Source organism: Pinus tabuliformis, chromosome X (genome assembly GCF_031772625.1).
Source record: "Pinus tabuliformis cultivar Carrire ecotype Pingquan chromosome X, CPIR1, whole genome shotgun sequence".
NCBI lineage: Eukaryota > Viridiplantae > Streptophyta > Pinopsida > Pinales > Pinaceae > Pinus > Pinus tabuliformis.
The window spans coordinates 537,551,584-537,573,586 of NC_142308.1; positions in this window are offsets into that span (position 1 = coordinate 537,551,584).

Below are 22,003 nucleotides of genomic sequence, written 5' to 3' on the forward strand. Positions count from 1 at the left end.
AAATTAGAATATCATCAAGATAGACTATGAAAAACTTATCAAGTAAAGGATGAAACACATCATTCATCACTCTCATAAAATTTGTTGGAGCATTGCATAAACCAAACGACATAACCAACCATTCATAAATTCCTTGTCTAGTCTTAAATACAATTTTCCATATGTCATTTTCTACAATATGAATATGATGATAACCACTTCTTAAATCCAGTTTAGTAAAGTAGACAACATTTTTTAACTCATCAAACAAATCATCTATTCTTCGAAGAGGATGCCTGTTCTTTATGGTGATTTTGTTTAAAGCTCTAAAATGAACATAAATTCTCCAAGTTTCATCTTTCTTAGGAACTAAAATGATCAGTGATCCACATGGACAAGAAATGGGTCTAATAAAGCCTTTATCAATCAATCCCTGTTTTTTTTCTTAATTTCTTCATTTTCTATGACCGACATATGATACATGCCAATATTTGGAAGAGGGGCATCGGATTGTAATTGTATCTCATGTTGTATTTCCCATTTTGGAGGTATAATTTTTGTTTGTTTAAACAATTCTTTATAAGAATCAATTATTTCAACCAACTTATCCTTAAACTGAGAATCACGCCCTTGAAAATAATCAATCTTATCTTTAAGTTGTTCCTTAACAAACAGGAGAACATATTTTTTACTTGGACTTATGGGTCTTTTCATCTCACTTATATTGATTAAATCAAAGATTTTTTTAATCTTATATGCCCTTGACAACATATTCAATTCCATCCTTAACAAGATGATATTTATTCTCCTTTCTATGAAATATAGCACCTCAATCATAAAGATAAGGACTACCAAACACAACTCCACATATGTCTAAAGGAATCACATCTAAATCAACTTCATCAACAAAATTAGTTGTGATTGCAAATCTTAACTGACACTATTTTGTGACATACATCTAAGAATTTTCCTTTAACCATCCTAAAGGGTAAGGTTTTACATGATTCTTAGTTTCCAATCCCAATTTTTTCACTAATTTCTTAGATATTATATTTTCCTGTGATCCACTATCAAATAATGTATCAATCTTAGTGTGTTTGGGTATTATCCTTATGTGAAACAATTCAATCCTCTTCTTATCTTCAATCACTTCATTAGATTTAGAAGAAGATACAAAACAAGTAGAACTAGAACTTGCTTAAGAAGGATTACCCATCAGACCGATAACTGTTATATTTTGTTCATCACTAGAGTCGGATCCCAAAACATGCTGGATTTTAACATTATCTTTCTTCTCACCTTTCTTCTTAAGGAACTTATTGGGCTTAAGTTTTGGATGTAGCTTCCAACACTTAAAATCATCATGTCCAACCCTCTGACAATGAGTAAAAGTAGGCCTTTCTCCTTCTTTCGTAGTTGTTGTCGATTTCTTCCCCTTTGATGTTCTCTTCCATTTTCTCCATTAGAATATTTATTTTTTGAATGATTGAATGGTTTCTTTGAAAACTGAAAAGGTCTGCCACCTGATTCAATATGAATGGTTTGCACACATACTTCATCAAAGTTAGTTGGATTAGACATAAACAACTTATGTTGCAAATAAGAATGCAAACTTCCAATATACTGTGACAAATTTTCCCGTGTGTTCAATGGAATATCAAGTGCTAAATCCTTTTTCCCAAACTCATGTGTAAACTCTTGCACACTCTGTCCTTTACCCTACCTCAAGTGTTTCCATTCTATTACAAACTTTTGCAGATATCCTAAACGATGGAACTTCTTTCTAAGAGCTTTAATAAGCTTAGACCAGGAAGAGATCATTTTTCCTTTATGCTTTAAATCTTACTGAGTTTTATTCTCCCACCAAATCAAAGTTGTTCCCCCATTCTAAGTGTAGTTAACTGAATTTTCGTAGAATCATCATCAATATTCTGAATTGTACAATAAACTTCAATTTGTCTAATCTAGTTATCTAACTTTTCAGGATTCAATTCACCATTATATTTCGGCAATTCAACTTAACATCAAGATTCCAAAAAGGATATTTCTTATGTTTCTTCTTGGATTCAGAATTTGAACTTGAATCATGAGAAGAAGAAGAAGATGAAGATGGAGGAGAAGGAGGTTAATTACCATTAGTTTCCTCTTCGCTCTGTTTTTGCTTCTTACTCTTCGAAGATGATGTTGCATCTCTGGTCTTCTTGTCTTCATAAAGTTCTTCAATCATCCATTGCATATTAACGAACATCTATTGAAATTGCTCATCAGACTTAGGCTCAAGAAGTTCTCCTTCATTTTCACCCGCCATCTTTCGAATGAATTTTATCTTTCAAATGTCTGGATTGGCCTCTTCAAGTTTCCCTTCTCCACGTTACAATTTGGATCTAGTCAACATTCACATTGAAAAAATCTTGTTTAATCATGATCAACCTACTGTGATACCAGAGTATATGATCTGAAAAATGACACAGGATTTATTATTTGTGCAACTTAACCGAATTTAACTAAGGTTTCTTTATGATTAATGAAAGAGGGAAATTTATGATTAATATTCCATAAACATGAAATTAAGAGAAACAAAAAATAGAACAACATAAAGAGAAGCAAACACAACAAATTGTTGACTGATTTCGTCCCTCCTAGACTACGTCTCCAAGTCTTCTTCCAAATGGGTGTTTGTTTTATTAGGAAATGATCCAAGGGTTTATTTACATTCAAAAATTACCAACTAATTATTGCACACATGCACTACTGATCATTGTAAATAGAAATATCTCTGTCTTAGCTTTCCTTCACATATCTCCATTCCCAGTTTGGTTGAAGGATGACCAAGCTACACTTAAATGAAATTTTTTCTCCTGCATACAAAAGCATATTCTATAACTCTCAAAGCACCTCCAAACAACTAGTGCACTGGTTAGCCTTTTAAAAAGCACTCAACAGGTAGGCAGTTCGAATCTCATGGACTCAGTTTGGCAAAGAGATTGGTTTGTTTTAACAACTATTTTGGTGGACAAATGAACCTTCTTGGTGCATGTATCTTATTAAAGTTTTCATAACCAAAAGCCCAAATTTGGACTTTATGTTAAAATCACGCCCCTTCTTGAATTCAGGTTCGGTGTTTTAATTTAATATATAGTTTGGAGGTTTTAATCCTTCTTCATCAAATATTGGACCAAGATTTATTAATCTTCATGGCATATGACAACTACTCTTGGCGGTTTTCAACTTGGCGATGAAATGGTATGGCACCCCATTGAAGAATCAACCAAAAAACATTAATGTAACCCTTGACCATGCCGACGATGTTGCAACTATAATTTTAATAAATCAACCTTAATTTAAATAATGCACCTTTAATGTTATTCCGCTCCAAGTTTGGAAACTCCGCCATCTTTACTTATCTGATGCCAAAACAATTGTGGGCTTGGTGAGGCCACCAATCCTAGTGGGCTCCACCAATTCCTCCCCCAAACACTAAAATCAATAAACTTTATATATATTTTATTTTCCATGATCTATAAACACAACACATGGAGCGTTAGTAAATGTTTTGTGATAGATTTGGAGAGGTTATGTGGTCGAGCCCTAGAGCTCCCCCTCTGCACCCCCACCACTATTGACTAGACTGCCCATTGACCTGATGTCCACTGATTGTTGACTGACACCTGTCCCATGCAAGACACATTTTTTTTCCTGTTCCTTCAAAACTTCAGCAGTATTTATTTTTATCATATGGAGCCCATTTGAGAAACCAAATATATCGCATGCTAGTTCCAGGACGATTTGGGATAGAAAATTTTCAAGCATTTCAAGGGTCCTCCTAGATCATTCCTCTCCGCTGTAATATTTTAGACCACCAAAAGTTTGGTTTTAAGCAGATATAAGGTGAGGGTACAACTCCCTCACCCTTCTAATCACCATCCGACTTGTGTTGCTTTGATTCATGCCTTTGAGTCCCACTCAAAGATATTCAACATCTCCACACCTGGAAGTGCAGAATTTCCTATCCAATATAATATCTTCATGCAACTCAGTCATGTATTCAGGTGCAAAATCATCCATAGTTGGAATTTCAACATTCTCCTCTAGATCCATGATCATAGGAGGTTCATACAACTTTAAATGTTCAACATTTACAACTGAATATATGTGCATGTATGGAGGAAAACTTAACCAGAATGCATTGTGCCCAATATTTTCAACAATTTCAAAAGGTCCATACCACATCGGTTTCAAATTTTTACCTTCACCTTTCATCCTTTCTTTTCTAATGTGTAGCCATACTTGATCACCAACTTGAAAGTGATGATCCACCTGATTCTTATCATGGCGCATTTTGTACCTGGCTTGACTTTTCTCCAATTGATCCTGCATTGGTTCATGAATCATCTAGATTTTTTGAATGAACTTGATTGCTTTGTCATAATCTCCATGTCCACCCTCCTAAGCTTTGTCACCAAACAAGAATTCCATTGGTGATTTCAGCAGATATCCAAAACATGTTTCAAAAGGAGATTTACTTGTAGAAGAATGCCATGCTCGGTTGTAAGCATGTTGGAAATAGTGTAAAGATTCATCCCACATCTTAGGATGTTTGCAAAAATAGTCTCTAAGAAGATGTACCACTATTCTATTTACCACCTTTGTTTCACCGTCTGTTTGTGGATGAAAATCTATGCTCTTTCTCATCTTAGTTTCCATGAGTCCCCACAAAGTGAACCAAATCTCTCCCATGAAATGAGAGTCTCGATCTGAAATGATGGAAGTAGGTAACCCAAAATGAACCCATACATTTGAAAAGAACATATGTGCAGTCTGTTCAGTAGTAATTTTCTTCTTACATGGAACAAGAATGCATATTTTACTAAATCTATCAACCACAACATAAATAATCATTCCCTTTTCTAGACATAGGAAGTCCTCCTACAAAATCCATAGATATACTATCCCACTGCCTAGGAGGAACACGAAGTGGCATATACAAACTAAACTTTATGTTGTTTGGTTTACTTGTGGATCACATGACACAACCTTTAATGTGCTGAGCAATTGTTTCATTCATTTGAGGCCAATAACAGTATCTTTGTAATTGTGTCACTGTCTTACTTACACCAAAATTCCCTGCGACAAGAGAAGAATTTGCTTCCCTGATCATATGCACTCTTTCTCCCTGTGGTATGCACAACTTGCCAAGACGATACAGTAACCTGTCATGAACATGGTAATTCAATTCTTCCACCTGAGCACCATGAGTTAGTGATTCATAAAGATCTTTGAAATCAGTATCTTCAGCATATTGTTCAATATAACTTGCATGTGCTAAAGAACTATTTTGAATAATAACTAAAGGATTCAAATAAGGTCATGACAACATATTGATGTACAACCAGCTTAAAGGACCACTATAGCCTATGATATTGTATTCAAAAATACCTAAAACAAAGCTCAGAAAAACCCAAAACATATTGAAACTATAGGTGGATCGCAAAGAGGACAACCTACATCAATGAAGGTCATTTGAGGACTCTCTAGTGTGAGGAAAATAAATTAGTAGGTCTGTGACAAAAGCCCAATGTTATACAAAAAAACACAGCAATTTGAGCAAAAGGTAGTGCAAAGAGGGGAAGCACAACACCAACTAACAAAAACTTAGTGCGAGAAGGAAAAGCTCAACACTAAGCTCAGGAATGTGATTTAACAGATTTTTTTTCTAGATTTTTGTTTTTCTGTGATTCCTCCTTTGTCAAATTGCTGAGGCATGATCTATAGGATTGGGAATAAAATCGTGAAGGTTACCATAAAATCAATGCTCAGCAAACTCATGGTTGTGCAAAGTAATAACTTCTTGACTGTGATCGAGCCAGATCTTGATCCTGTGCGTACGGATTCAGTTTTTCACAACATTTGACTGTCATCAACAACCCAAAAAAACTACTCCATGATCAAAATCAACAGAAAGCTTCCGATACTCAATAAAAAAACAGATTTTTATTCATGAAAGTGGGTCTTATCCAATTTGGCCCTCAATGGTTTGAATTTTCACTCTCCCTACTCTATCTCTCTGTCTCTCCTCACTCGAGATTACAATCAGAAAACAAATGACTAACTAACAACCTCCTTCGAAAAATGAAGGATTTTACTATTTTTAGCAACCAAATCCTATCCTAACTTAATGATCTGATCTATTTAGATTGATCTCCTCACGGGGAGGATCAACTTTCCATTTATTCTTATTTTATCTAGAATTTTACAACAAACTAACTACCACAATTAACAATTAATAAGAAAATTAACAATCATTTTTTCTCTCCAATCCTTGTTAGCCACAACATGTCAACACACAATCACATTGTTGGCTAAGTCTACATGCTCCTGCATCATACTCCCAGGGAATAAAAATACTATTCTATCAAATCATCAGGGTTCACTTCGTATCTTTTTAGCTCTACTGTTGTCATCCACTTAGCATCCTCAACTGGTTGTCACTTCCATTTGACTAGATATTGATAATATGTTTCGCCCCTAGTCTTCTATGTTTCTCTTTTCTTGAGAATGGCTTCTACTTCCTTCTTTGTTGTCTCTGACATCTATTCCTCCCAATTTATAATCTTAACCTCCTCTTCTAAAGGCTTATCTTATGATTTTTCCTCTATTTCCTTGTACAGGTACAAGTATGCAATATTAAAGATAGGATATATGCCAATTACTTCCGACAGCTTAATCTCATAACCATTATAGGAAAACTTCCTCAAAATTCTGCATGTCCCTATCTTTTTCATTTTCAATTTGTTATACGTCCTGATAAGAAATATTTCCTTCCCTAGGTAAACCATAACTAAATAACCCACTTGAAACTTCTTTTATGTCCTCTCCTCATTAGCCCTTTGTTTATACCTCCTATTTCTTTCCTATAACTTTTTCTTGACATCTTCCTCCAGTTTCTACATTTGTTTCACAAATTCTTTAGCCTTTGCAGTCCCGGTTTCCTTGTTTCCCAAATATCTAATGTCATATACTCGCCTTGGGTGCATTCCAAAAAAAATATGAAATGGACTCATTTTGGTACTTTGGTTAGGAGTGTCATTGTAAGAAAATTCATCTTGAGCAAGTGCCAAATCCCACTATTTTGTATTATTATAAATCAAACTCCTTAATATGTTTCCCAAGCAAATGTTCACCAGTCCAATTTTCCCATCCGTCTGAGGATGATAGGCTGAACTAAAACTGAGGTTTGTACCTAATAAAAAAAGCAAAATTTTATTCATGAAAGTGGGTCTTATCCCATCCAGATCTCGATAGCTTGATTTTTCACTCTCTCTACTCTGTCTCTCTGTCTCTCCTCACTCGACATTACAATAAGAAAACCAATCACCAACTAAGAGCCTCCTTCAACAAATGAAGGAGTTTACTATTTTTAGAAACCAAATCTTATCCTAACTTAATGATCTGATCCATTTGGCTTGATCTCCCCATAGGGAGGATCAAATTTCCATTTATTCCTATTTTATCCAGAATTTGACATCAAACTAACTACTACACAATTAGCAATTAATAAAAAAAAAAATAATCAATTTTTCTCTCCAATCCTTGTTAGCCACAACATGTGAACACACAATCACATTGTTGCCTAAGTCTAGATGCTCCTCCATCACATATCAACTACTTTATTTGTGCTACCTTTCTTATACTTAATCACTAAGTGGAACTGCTGCAAAATAACCATCCATCTATAATGTCGAGATTGTTGCAACTTAGTTTGAGATTGAAGGTATTTGTTAAAATTGGAAACTAGGGAAAAACTTCACATGGGTCATCTTATTCATGGCTGATAATATGTTCATTAGATTCCTCTCATCAAGAGGTGTAATATTGATATAAAGATCATCTGATTCCAATAAGTATTCATGGAGATATGAATTTATTTTGATTATGGAATTATTATCAAGCCGACCTACAACTCATGTAGGCTCAGAAGCCCAACAGTCGCATCTATTCAAACACCAACGTTGTGTATAAATATAGGAGGAATTTTCCTCATTTGGACTCACTCATCTCATCATGTTTCTCTCTCTCTATACTGCGCATAAAAGAGTCTCTTCTCTACTGAGCAGAAAAGGGTCTCTCCCTCACACATGTGAAGCCGGAAGTTGCTGAAACTGAAGCTGCAACTACGAAAGTATAGTTTGACCTATGTGGCCTAGAAGATCTCCTCATCTAAACCACATTGTAGGTTCATCTTAACCTCCTCTGAAAGCCACAACTTTTGGTGGTGGAATCAAGTCAATCCGACGAACGGTTTACAAGATATCGACTGCTCTAGTGTGAAGGAAGCTGCTGAAACTGAAGCTGCAACTGCAGAAGTGAAGTTTGACCTACGTGGACTAGAAGATCTCTTCATCTGAACTATGGTGTAGGTTCATCTGAAACTCCTCTAAAAGCTGCAACTTTTGGTGATGGAATCGATTCAATCCTAAGGATGGTTTGCAAGATATCGACTGCCCTAGTTTGAAGGAAGCCGCTGAAACTAAAGTTGCAACTGCAGAAGTGAAGTTTGACCTACGTGGACTACAATATCTCCTCATCTGAACTGTTATGTAGGTTCATCTGAACCTCCTCTGAAAGCTGCAACTTTTGGTGGTGGAATCAAGTTGATCCGACAATCGGTTTGTGAGAAATCGTCTGCCCTAGTTTGATGATGAAACTGCTAATGCTGATGCTGCTGATCTAGGGTTTGCTACTACTGATATAAATCAGATTTATTGTACTATTTCTCTCTTCTTAATTATTGAAGATAAAAGAATATTTGATCAAAGGGTTTCCCCACACATCATGGGGTTTGCCCCTGGCTAGCCGCCACATCTTGTGTCTCTTATCATGGCTTGTTTTCTGTCGATCGTTTAACGTGCTATTTGCACTTTACTTTATGTACATGTGATTGCTAATCTGTGGAATATAATAAGAAAAAGAAGTAAACTATTATAAGCATAGAAGATACCATAAATTAACATGGTATCAGAGATGAGGTGAAGACAAGCTCTGTCAGAAAGCTGACTATCACAGATGGAAGATGTCTATCAATCTAACCCTAGAGGATCAAGGAGTGTTGGACCACGTAAGAGGAAATATTGTTGAGCCTCCATCAAATGCATCTGCTACTGCCTGGAACATATGGAAAAATGGAGAAGTCAAAACAAAGAAGATCATTCGGGACTCTATAAACAAGCACTTGTTGGCCTACATCTCTGATCTGGACACCTCCAAGGAAATCTATGATAGACTGGTGAGTTTATTTAAAGTTAATGATGCAAATCAAGGTTTTGTTTCTTAGAAATAAGATGAGGGAAATCAAGAAGGGTGAAGATGAGAGTATGCAAGCATACTTCTTAAGAATCAGCAAGATCAAGAACGATCTTCTATCTATTAAGGAGACTATTTCTAATAGGGAAATGGAACTCATGACTCTTGGAGGATTACCATCCGAATGGTACGCGTTCAGGACTACTCTTCTGAACAATCATGTAATTCCTGGTTTCAAGGAATTAATGGCTAAATGCATTCAAGAAGAAACAAGGGTAGAAGAGCAAGAAATTCCCATGCCTAAAGGTCCTCCTACTGCCTTTTCTTCTCATGCTAAGAAAAGAAATAATTCTGGGACTAAATCAAAAGGAAAGGTTGGACCTAAGGGTGGAAGAAAAGTACGATGTTACATCTACGATAAAGCAGGTCACTATGCAAGGGAGTGCCCTGATAGAAAGGACTCACACCGGGACGATGATCAAAATCCCTCTGATTGTAATCAAAGGAATGAAAAATTCAATAGCAAAGGTAAGAGGAGAGCTGGGAATCAAGGAAGAGAACAAGCATTCAAGAAGGCTAGAGATTCCAGGATGTATTAAATGCACCTCACCTCTGAAAGAACCTAGTGTCCATCTCGGCAGTGGAAGACAAAGGCTACAAGGTAACCTTCAACGATGGCAAGGTACGTGTATCAAAAAAATAATTTTAAAGATGCCTTTACTCTTGGGTTTTGTGTTGACTCATTATATCAGGTCGATGGAATTCCTCTAGGTGTCATGTCTTATGACACATCTCTTTAGTCTGAACTTTAGCATTAAAGGTTTTCCCACCTTCATTATAAAGCTCTACTCGGTGTAAGACAAATGGTGATAGGGATGCCCGAATTCCGAGTAGAGAAAGAAAGTGTATGTCCAGGATGTGCTGAAGGAAAGCTCAAAAGGGGACCATTCCCCTCAAGCCAAAGCAAGACCTCTGATATATTATAGTTGGTTCACTCAAGCATATATGAGGCTGGCATTAAGAAGGAGACTACCACACCACATACTCCTGAGCAGAATGGTGTGGCAGAAAGGAAGAACTGTATGATTGTGGAAGTTGTCCAGGCCATGCTACATGATCAAAGAGTTCTGAAGTTTCTATGGGCTGAAGCTACAAACATTGCCACATAGGTACAAAATTGATGCCCTCATCAAGCATTGTGTTCCAAGACTCCTAAAGAAAAGTTCACCGGTAAGAAGCCTGATGTTTCTCATTTTAAAATTTTTGGAAGCCGTGTATATTTTCATGTGCTGAAAGAGAAAAGAAATAAATTGGGTGCATCTAGAAAGAAGGGAATTTTCATGGGCTATGGTGAAAATACTAAAGGCTATAGAATCTATGTGGCCGGTCAAAGGGAAGTTGTGATTAGTCATAATGTCACCTTTGACGAAGATATGGCTCTCAACAAGGTGGACAATCTTCTGACTTTGAGGAGCTCTCAAGAAGCTGACACCAGGGAACCAAAAGAAAAGGATGATGAATCAATGCCTGATGTAGAAGAACCCATGGATCCGATTGATCCTCCTCCACATGAGCCTTCCTCTTCTAGGAAGAGGCTTTCATGGCTTAGGGGGCTACTTGATGATGCTGAAGGATATGCTGCACCTCTAGGAACCTTTCGTGAAAGTAAGAAACCTAATAGGTATCAGGGATACTTGACCATCATGAGCACAATCATTCAAAATGATACTTCATCATTCTCACATGTCGTCAAGCATCAAGTATGGAAGGATTCTATCACCGAAGAATATGAGTCTTTTATGAAGAATGATGTCTGGGAAGTAGTTCCCAGACCCCAGGACAAGACAATTGTTACTTCCAAATGGTTTTATAAGATAAAGCATGCAGTAGATGGAAGTACGGAAAAGTATAACACTCGTTTTGTTTCTCATGATTTCTCCCAAAAGGAAGGTATAGACTATGATGAGATATTTGTACCTGTTGCCAGATATACGACCATCCACTCAATCATAGCCCTTGCTGCTTCAAAATGATGGAACCTACATCATATGGATGTCAAGACTGCATTCTTGCATGGCTCGATCAAAGAAGAGGTCTACATGGAGCAACGTGAAGGATTTTAGATTTATGATCGAAAAGCTCATGTATGCGGGTTGAAGAAGGCTCTCTATGGGTTGAAGCAAGCACCCCGAGCAAGGTATGAGAGGATCAAAAGCTACTTGATGAAGATGGGATTCACTAGGAGTGAAGCCAATCCTAACCTTTACTTTAAGGTTGTAGATGATAAACCTCTCATACTGGTGTTGTATGTGGATGACCTCTTTCTAACAGGTGTAGACCCTCTCATTCTCAAATGTAAGAGGGAGTTGGTTTCTGAATTTGAAATGAAGGACCTAGGATTGATGCACTATTTCCTAGGACTTGAAGTGTGGCAGAAGCCAGGGGAAACTTTCCTATCTCAAGGAAAATATGTGGTGAAAATATTGGAAAGATTTGGTATGGTGGATTGGAAGCCTGTAACTACCCTGATGGAGCTTGACTTCAAGAAGTTAATCGGTAGTGTTGTTGGACCTATTTTACGAAATGCTACCGAGTATTAACAACTCGTCGGAGCATTAATTTTCTTATTGAACTCTTGTCCAGATATATGCTTCGCAGTCAACACGTTGAGTCAACATATGGTTGAACCCCACCACATACGTTGGATTGGTGCCAAGAATCTATTGAGATATCTTCATGGCACTATCACTTATGCATTAAGATACACTGTCGGGGATGTGAAACTATTTGGATACACAGATGCTAATTGGACATGCAATAAGGAGGAATGTAAGAGCACTTCTGGGTGTTGTTTCTCCTTGGGATCTGCTTCAATATCCTGGATGAGTAGGAAGCAGAAGTCAGTGGCCTTGAGCATTGCCAAAGAAGAGTATATTGCTGCCTGCATGGCCTCCTGTGAGGAAGTTTGGTTGCGAAAGCTCTTCAGTGAGCAGTTTGGATTTACATTTGATACCACCGTGATCCTTTGTGACAACCAGAGTGGGGTTCGTTTGTTAGAGAATCCCGTATTTCATGATCGCTCCAAGAATATTGATATCAGATACCATTATATTCGAGATATGGTGCAACAGGGGGCTATAGGGCTCCAACATATCGGTACAGATGAACAGGTCACTGATATTCTGACAAAACCCCTTGGGAAAGTAAAATTTCTTACTTTTCGAGAACAACTCGGAGTTGTTCAAAAACCCTCCGATGAGGGTCGTGTATGATGCATTGAGCTCTGGGAGCTCCAGGGGAGTGCGAGGTACTTCTTGGAGCAGAATATGACCATAGGATGATTCGCTATCCCCTGATGGTATACATGTACACCCCATGGCGACATTGTAGCAGGATTGATGTGTTCTACTGTGAGGCCTAGATTGATGTTTTTTCCATGGCGACTGTAGCAAGATTGATGTGTTCTCCTGTGAGGCCTAGATTGATGTGTTCTCCATGGTGATTGTAGCAGGATGTTGGCATTATGATACATATGTTGTACTTGATGGCAACCCACTCATCTCAGATAATAAATTATAATGTAGAGAAAATTTCACGCACTTATATGCAGATAAAAGTTTATTTCATGTAGAGAAAAGTTCACGCACTTTTATGCATAGAAAAGTTTATTTCATGTAGAGAAAAGTTCACGCACTTTTATGCAGAGAAAAGTTTATTTCATGTAGAGAAAAGTTCACGCACTTTTATGCAGAGAAAAGTTTATTTCATGTAGAGAAAAAGTTCACGCACTTTCATGCAAGGAAAAGCGCGTATATGTTGGAGAACTTACCTTTGGTCCATGGTAGTTAGTCCTTGGTATTTGAACCTATGGTTTTGGACCATGGTACCTCGTTAGAAGTGTTGATCTCACGCACTTTCATGGTTGGTTCATGGTATTAGTTCGACAGTTTTTGATCCTATGGTTTTGGCCCGTGGTATTGCATCAAAAGTGTTGATCTCACACACTTTCATGGTTGGTTCATGGTATTAGTCCAATAGTTTTTTGATCCTATGGTTTTGGACCGTTGTATTGAGAAAGGACTAAGGCTATAAAAGAGGAAGGAGATCATTTGACAAAGCATCTTATGAATTATTGAATATCTGATAAAGTGCTAGATCTGGAATATTGTGATTGGGTTATGGTGCAGATCTGGATTTGAATGAAGAAGGAACCTGAGCATAAGGAGAAGGATAAGTTCTATTGATGGGTCAAAATCTTAAGGCTGGAATAGTGGTATATCTATATGATTTTGAACTGTGATATGTGGCATACGCTTGATCTATAAATCTAATAATCTGGCTCTGAATTATTGATGCATGTTTTATTTTACACATGTTATGGTCTGGGTAGGTTTGATGTATGGAACAACTGCAAAGTTATAAGGAAATATATGCAGATCTGTATGCGGGTTGGCTTTGGTGAAATTAGAGATTGATGATGCAAGTGTAGTTGATGGTTTTTTTTGATGTTCTTGGATCTAGTCTGAAAATTAATGAAAAGTGGTCCTTGAAAGAAAAGAAGTAGGGGGTTGTAGCTCCCTTCCAAGAGAGACTAGAAAACGAGAGAGAGAGTTGTAGCTCTCTGCAGGTTGTAGCCTACATACTAGTAAAGGACTACACCAGTACAAAATCATGGTAAAAGGAGTTTCTTATTAAAAGAAGATAGAGACATATTGCAGCAGGTGGTTTTCACCCACATTGGGTTTCGACCTTATATCTGGTGTTCTTTTGTGTGACTATTTGCTTTTCTTGTTCCTGCTCATTATTTTATGATTATGACATACAAAGTAATGATCAATATTTGAAGAATTATTCAAAGTATAAATAAGGAAGATATATTGAAAAGAATTTGATAATACTGATTCACCCCCCCTCTCAGTATTATTTCCAACAATTGGTATCAGAGCAGGTCCTTCTGAAGAAGCTTGATCACTTGAAGGAAGATCTAACATCATGAGCAACTACGAGAGGGAAGCATCAATCAGGCCACCAATTTTTGATGGGACAAACTTCGTATATTGGAAGGTAAGAGTTACTGCCTATCTTCAATCTTTGGGTACAGAAGTATGGGACATTATAGAAACAGGGTATACTTTTCCATCAGCTACTCCTACAGATTCAGCTGAGAAGAAGAAATATGAAACAAATGCAAAGGCGATTAATACTCTTCTAGGATGTCTATCTCAATCTGAATTCATGAAGGTTATGCAATATAAATCCGCAAAAGAAATATGGGACAAGATTTTTTTGAGCTAAGAAGGAGATGAACAAGTAAAATGTGCAAAACTTCAAACCCTCAGGATTCAGTATGAGAATCTCAGAATGTATAATAATGAAAGTGTGGCTAACTATTTTCTTCGTGTGGATGAGATTGTTAATTGTATGAAAAATTTGGGTGAAGAAATAAAATAGGCTGTTCTGGTTGAAAAAGTTCTAAGATCTTTGTCACCTAGGTTTGAATCTAAAGTTTCTGCTATAGAAGAAAAGGAGAATCTACAACATCTTAAAATGTCACAACTACATGGAATTCTAACTGCTTATGAAATGAGAAAAGGAGGTCCATCTGACAGGAAAGAAGCTGCCTTCAAGGCTTCAGGTAAAAGAGAGTACTATGAATCAGGACATGGGTCAGAAGAAGAAGAAGAATCAAATTTTGTCAGAAATCTTCAACGGGGTGCTGGACAGTTCAGAGATAAGTTACCCTTCAAATTCTTTTCTTGTGGAAGAGTAGGTCACTATGCTGCCAAATGTCCTCATAAGGATAAGATCGACAAGGGAAAGGAACCTATTAGATGGAACAAGAAACAGAATGCAAATAAGAAAAGCTACTACACTCATGAAGACGGTGATGGTCTATCAAATAGTGATGAAGATGAACGAGGTAATGACTATAAAATTTTAATGGCATTTGAAGATGATGATTACATGGATGCTATAGATGTGGATAGGTTTTATGAAGAGATTTCTAGACTTAAGACATGTATAGAAGAAAAGAATATGATCATTGATACTCTACAATTTCAAATTGATGAAAAAGAAAAATATCTTGAAAAGTTAGAAGGTGAAATTGTTGGCCATAGAAAAGAAATTGAGAAAACAAAGGCTATTAATCTTATGTTTGTCAAAGGATCTGAAACTCTGGATGAGATCATCAATGTACAGCGTTCTCCGCTAAACAAGACAGGTTTGGGGTATAATGGAGAAACATCTCAAGCATCCACCTCAAAGAGTTATCTTGATGCAGCAAGAAGGAATGAGAAAAAGCACAATGGAGATCATCAGGTAAAGCAGGGACGAAATACATCAAGAATGAACAAAGACTATCAGGTAAACCAGGGGCAATCTGTCTTAAGGGTGAACAAAAGCTACAACCAGCCACAGGTAAAATCTTCTCAATTTGCTTCAAGAATGGATGACAATAGAATTTACAATCATTTGGCCGGTAGATTTGATAATCGCAGAAGTTTATTCAATGGGCAATGTTTCTCTTGCCATAACTTTGGTCACAAAGCAGCTCAATGTGTTGCATATAAAACAATCATGACTAGAGAAGCTCAAAAACAAAGAAGTATGATCGGGATTACAAAAAGGACCTATAACAACTTTTCGACTCTTGAAAATGAAGTTGAATGTTCTATTTTCAATAACTTTGGTCATGAAGATTCTGAATGCAGGAGCAGGTTTCAGCAGACAAAGGAACAAGCCTCAAGCACCAGAACATGGAGAATAAAGGAACCACAAACAAAAAGATGTGGGATAGCCTTTTATGCAGAGGGACAGGAAAACCTATGGTACATCGACAGTGGATGTTCGAAGCATATGACAGGTGATAAAGAAAAACTTGAATCATATTCTGCTTTAGAAAAGGGAAAGAAAGTTTCTATTGGAAATGATACTCCAACAGCTATAAAAGGAAAAGGCACAGCTCAGTTAAAAGAAAAGGTTAAAGCTGGAAATGTTTTATATGTTGATGGCTTGAAGCATAACCTTCTGAGTGTCAGTCAGATGTGCGATCAAGGAACCGAGGTAATATTTCGATGAAATGGATGTAGCATTCGTGATCTTGATACAGGGAAAACAATGATCAAAGGTAGAAGAACTCCAAATAATCTATACATATTTGAATAAGGACAACAACAATGATATTTGAGCAAGGATGATGAACATTGGTTATGGCATCGGAGGTTGGGGCATCTAAGCTTTTCACAAATAAGGAGGGCATGCAAATATCAGGCAGTTCGTGGTCTTCCAGATATCAAAATTCCAGACAACACTATATGCAAATCATGTTAGTTTGGTAAGCAAACCAGAACCAACTTCCCGGAGAAGGAAGGATCAGCCAGCAGGCCTCTTGAACTAGTCCATACAGATGTATGTGGTCCTTTCAGGACGAGGTCACCTCGGGGAGAAGAATACTTGATATTATTCATTGACGATTTCTCCAGGTTTGTTTGGTTAGGACTTTTGAAGCACAAAGACGAGGAATTCGAAAAATTCAAATCCTTCAAAGCCTTGGTTGAAAATGAATCAGGTTACAAAATTAAGTGCCTCAGGTCTCACAGAGGTGGGGAGTTTACCTCAAATCAATTTTCGATTTCTGTGAAGAACATGGGATAAGAAGGGAATTCTCTACAGCTAGAACTCCTTAGCAAAATGGAGTGGTGGAAAGGATGAACAAAACAGTCCAACAAATGGCCCATGCTATGCTTGATGAGTCCGGAACTCCCGCAACTTTCTGGGGTGAAGCTGCATATGCTGCGGTTGTTATTCTCAATAAAACAAATGTCCAAGTGAACAACACTCAAACTCCTCATGAACTCTTGTATGGTGAGACTCCTTCGGTAAAACACTTCAAAATCTTTGGGAGCAAATGCTATATTAAGAATACTGATGAGCAACTTGGAAAACTTGAACCTAGAGCAGATGAAGGTATTCTTCTTGGTTATTCTCCACATAGCAAAACATATAAGTGCTACAATAAAAGACTTGGAAGAATTGTTGACAGCATTGATGTAGTGGTTGATGAAAAAGGATACATTCCTAGGCAAGTAAATCATGAAAATATCGAAGAAGATGAAGACCACCCTCAAAGAAAGAATGATGAAGAACCTGAAGAAGCACCAGAGGAACAGATAAGGGTAGAAGAGAAGACTCCATCCAAGTACGTTCAGAAGAATCATCCAGAATCTCAGATTTTGGGGCAAAAAGAAGCAGGTGTACAAACAAGAAGAAAAATTGCAGAAGCTTCAAGATATTTGGCATTACTCTCATCCACTGAACCACAAAATATAAAAGAGGCATGCAAAGATGAATGTTGGGTCAAAGCAATGGATGAAGAACTTGAGCAGATCGAAAAGAACAACACTTGGGAGTTGGTTCCTAGACCAAAGGATAAGAATGTTACAGGGACAAAATGGGTCTTCAAAAATAAGTTGAATGAAAATGGGGAAGTAATTAGAAACAAGGCCAGACTTGTTTGTAAAGGGTATGCACAACAAGAAGGAATAGATTTTGAAGAAAATTTTTCTTCTGTTGCAAGACTTGAGGCCATCCGAATGTTCCTTGCTCTCTCAAGCTTTCAAAAGTTCAAAGTATTTCAAATGGACGTGAAATCAGCCTTTCTAAATGGGGACTTAGAAGAAGAAGTATACATTGAGAAGCCAGATGGTTTCATTCTTGGAAATGATCGAAATCTTGTATGCAGATTGAAAAAGGCTCTCTATGGTCTTAAACAAGCTCCAAGGTCTTGGTACTATCATTTGGACAAATATCTTCATCAACAAGGTTTTTCAAAAGGATCAGCAGATAGCAATCTTTATACAAAAAATTGAAAATGACAAATTGTTGATACTTGTTGTGTCTGTAGATGACATTATCTTTGGCAGCAATGAAGAATCTATGAGTCAAAGCTTTGCCTTGGTGATGCAGAAAGAATTTGAAATGTCCTTGCTTGGAGAATTGACATATTTTCGGGGCCTGCAAATCCAGCAAAAGGAAGGAGGGATATTCTTGTCTCAAACCAAGTATCTCAAGCAGATTTTGAAGAAATATGGCATGGAAGATGCAAAACCAGTATGTACACCCATGGTCACAGGATGTAGCCTCAGTGCAAATGATGAATCAGCAGCAGTACATCAACCAACCTACAGATCTATGATTGGAAGTCTACTTTATTTGACAGGTACCCGACCAGACATCATGCATGCAGTGGGAATAGTTGGAAGATTTCAGGCAAATCCAAAGGAAACTCATCTTCAGGCAGTAAAGAGAATCTTCAAATATCTTCAAGGGACTCAAAATTATGGCTTATGGCATCCTAGAGATACAAATCTCACACTTCATGCTTATACTGATGCAGATTGGGCCGGAAGCGTGGATGATAGGAAGAGCACAAGTGGTGGTGCATTCTTTATGGGTTCCAGATTAGTATCTTGGTTCAGCAAGAAACATAGTTCAATTGCCTTGTCTACAACTGAAGCAGAATATGTTGCTGCTGCATCTTGCTGCACTCAACTCCTTTGGATGATGTAGACCTTGCAGGATTTTCAAATCACTTGTACACCACCCATCTCCATCTTATGTGATGATACAAGTGCAATCAGCATTTCAAGGAACCCAGTCATGCATTCAAAAACCAAGCACATACCAATCAAGTATCACTTTCTCTGGGAACAAGTGCTTGAACAAAAGGTCAAGTTGGAGTATGTTCCTTCTAAGGAACAGGTTGTTGATATACTCACCAAACCATTGCCTAGGGAGACCTTTAAATACCTCAGGCAAAAGCTAGGGGTTGTTGATGCACCATCTTGTTGTTGAATCTCTTTTGATTGTGGTTGTACGCAAGGTTCATCTGAAGTATATGCGTACATGTGCTGGGTTGCGGATTGGTCAAAGATCGAATGGCATAGGTTTAGGGGGAGCATATCATGCATTGTTGGCATTATGGAGGAAGTACAGAAGGAGATCATGGGTGCTGGTCTGAATATTGCTGCAATACGTCTCTATCTCTTTCATGGTCATGGATTATGGTTCTTCTTTGCAGATCTGGTTTATAGTCAGGGGGATCATGTTCATAGGGGGAGCATAACCCTTTCCCTTGATGTCAAAGGGGGAGAGTGATTGTTTGTTGTTGCCATCAAGTCCAAAGGGGGAGATTGTTGGCATTATGATACATATGTTGTACTTGATGGCAACCCACTCATCTCAGATAATAAATTATAATGTAGAGAAAATTTCACGCACTTATATGCAGAGAAAAGTTTATTTCATGTAGAGAAAAGTTCACGCACTTTTATGAAGAGAAAAGCTTATTTCATGTAGAGAAAAGTTCACGCACTTTTATGCAGAGAAAAGTTTATTTCATGTAGAGAAAAGTTCACGCACTTTTATGCAGAGAAAAGTTTATTTCATGTAGAGAAAAAGTTCACGCACTTTCATGCAAGGAAAAACGTGTATATGTTGGAGAACTTACCTTTGGTCCATGGTAGTTAGTCCTTGGTATTTGAACCTATGGTTTTGGACCATGGTACCTCATCAGAAGTGTTGATCTCATGCACTTTCATGGTTGGTTCATGGTATTAGTTCGACAGTTTTTGATCCTATGGTTTTGGCCCGTGATATTGCATCCAAAAGTGTTGATCTCACGCACTTTCATGGTTGGTTCATGGTATTAGTCCAACAGTTTTTTGATCCTATGGTTTTGGACCGTGGTATTGAGAAAGGACTAAGGCTATAAAAGAGGAAGGAGATCATTTGACAAAGCATCTTTTGAATTATTGAATATTTGATAAAGTGCTAGATCTGGAATATTGTGATTGGGTTATGGTGCAGATCTGGATTTGAATGAAGAAGGAACCTGAGCGTAAGGAGAAGGATAAGTTCTATTGATGGGTCAAAATCTTAAGGCTCGAATAGTGTTATCTCTATATGATTTTGATCTGTGATATGTGGCATATGCTTGATCTATAAATCTAATAATCTGGGTCTGAATTATTGATGCATGTTTTATTTTACACATGTTATGATATGGGTATGTCTGATGTATGGAAAAACTGCAAAGTTATAAGGAAATATTTGCAGATCTGTATGCGGGTTGGCTTTGGTGAAATCAGAGATTGATGATGCAAGTGTAGTTGATGGTTTTTTTTGATGTTCTTGGATCCAGTCTGAAAATTAATGAAAAGTGGTCCTTGAAAGAAAAGAAGTAGGGGGTTGTAGCTCCCTTCCAGGAGAGACTGGAAAACGAGAGAGAGAGTTGTAGCTCTCTGCAGGTTGTAGCCTGCGTACTAGTAAAGGACTGCACCAGTACAAAATCATTGTAAAAGGAGTTTCTTATTAAAAGAAGATAGAGACATATTGCAGCAGGTGGTTTTCACCCACATTGGGTTTCCACCTTATATCTGGTGTTCTTTTGTGTGACTATTTGCTTTTCTTGTTCCTGCTCATTATTTTATGATTCTGACATACAAAGTAATGATCAATATTTGAAAGTATAAATAAGGAAGATATATTGAAAAGAATTTGATAATACTGATTCACCCCCCCTCTAAGTATTATTTCCAACACAGGATTGATGTGTTCTCCATGGTGACTATAGCAGGATTGATGTGTTCTCCTGTGAGGATATGATTGATTAGTTCTCCTGTCGAGGCACCCTACCCATGTAGTCTGGGACTGATGGGAAGTACCTCTCATCTGATCAATGAGTAGGGAAATGAAGTTAGGGGCCATAGTAGTACCGATGGATGCATCGTTGTATCTACTATACTCCCTATGCTAAGATGAACTCCATTGATTTGGGATCAATGATACTATTCTGGGACCAGTGGTAGGAGTTGTACAATACTATGACATTGACTTTGATTTGGTTGAGACTAGTTTGGGACTAGTGGTACATACTCTGAGACTGACTTCATGTCAGTGCAGTACTGGTATGGGACCAGTGAGAGTGGTACATACTATGATGCTGACTTCGGGTTGGTTAAGACTAGTCTGGGACTAGTGGTACACTCTCTGAGACTGCGATAATCGTCTAGGACGAGTGGTAGGAGTGGTACTTACTATGAAGCTGACTTCAGGTTAGTTGAGACTGGTCTAGGACCAGTGGTTGAGATTGGCTTTGAGTTAGTGGAGGATGGTACTAGTCTGGGACTAGTGGAGTTGTACTCACTATGACGCTGGCTTCAGGTTGGTTGAGACTGGTCTGGGACTAGTGGAACATACTCTAAGACTGACTTTGAGTCAGTATGATACATCCTCGATCATTTCTTCTTCTTCATAATTTCGACAAAAGCAGAGCAGAACAGAACAAAGAAGAGTAGCGCATAACAGAGCAGAGCCATACAGATTAGTACAGTGCAGAACAAGACAAAGAAAAACAGGAAGAATAGAGCAGAGTAGGGCAAGGGTTAGGCTGTACAGGGCAGTGCATTTGATGGATGAATAGTAATGACCGATAGACAAATTGCAGATGAAGTTCTCCCTAGTTGAGAGGGAGTGTTAAAATTGGCATCGAACAAAAAACATGATGTGGGTCATCTTATTCGTGGCTGATAATATGTTCATTAGATTCCTCTCATCAAGAAGTGTAGGATTGATATAAATATCATCCAATTTCGATAAGTATTCATGGAGATGTGAACTTTTTTTTATTATGGAATTATTATCAAGCTAACCTACAACTCAT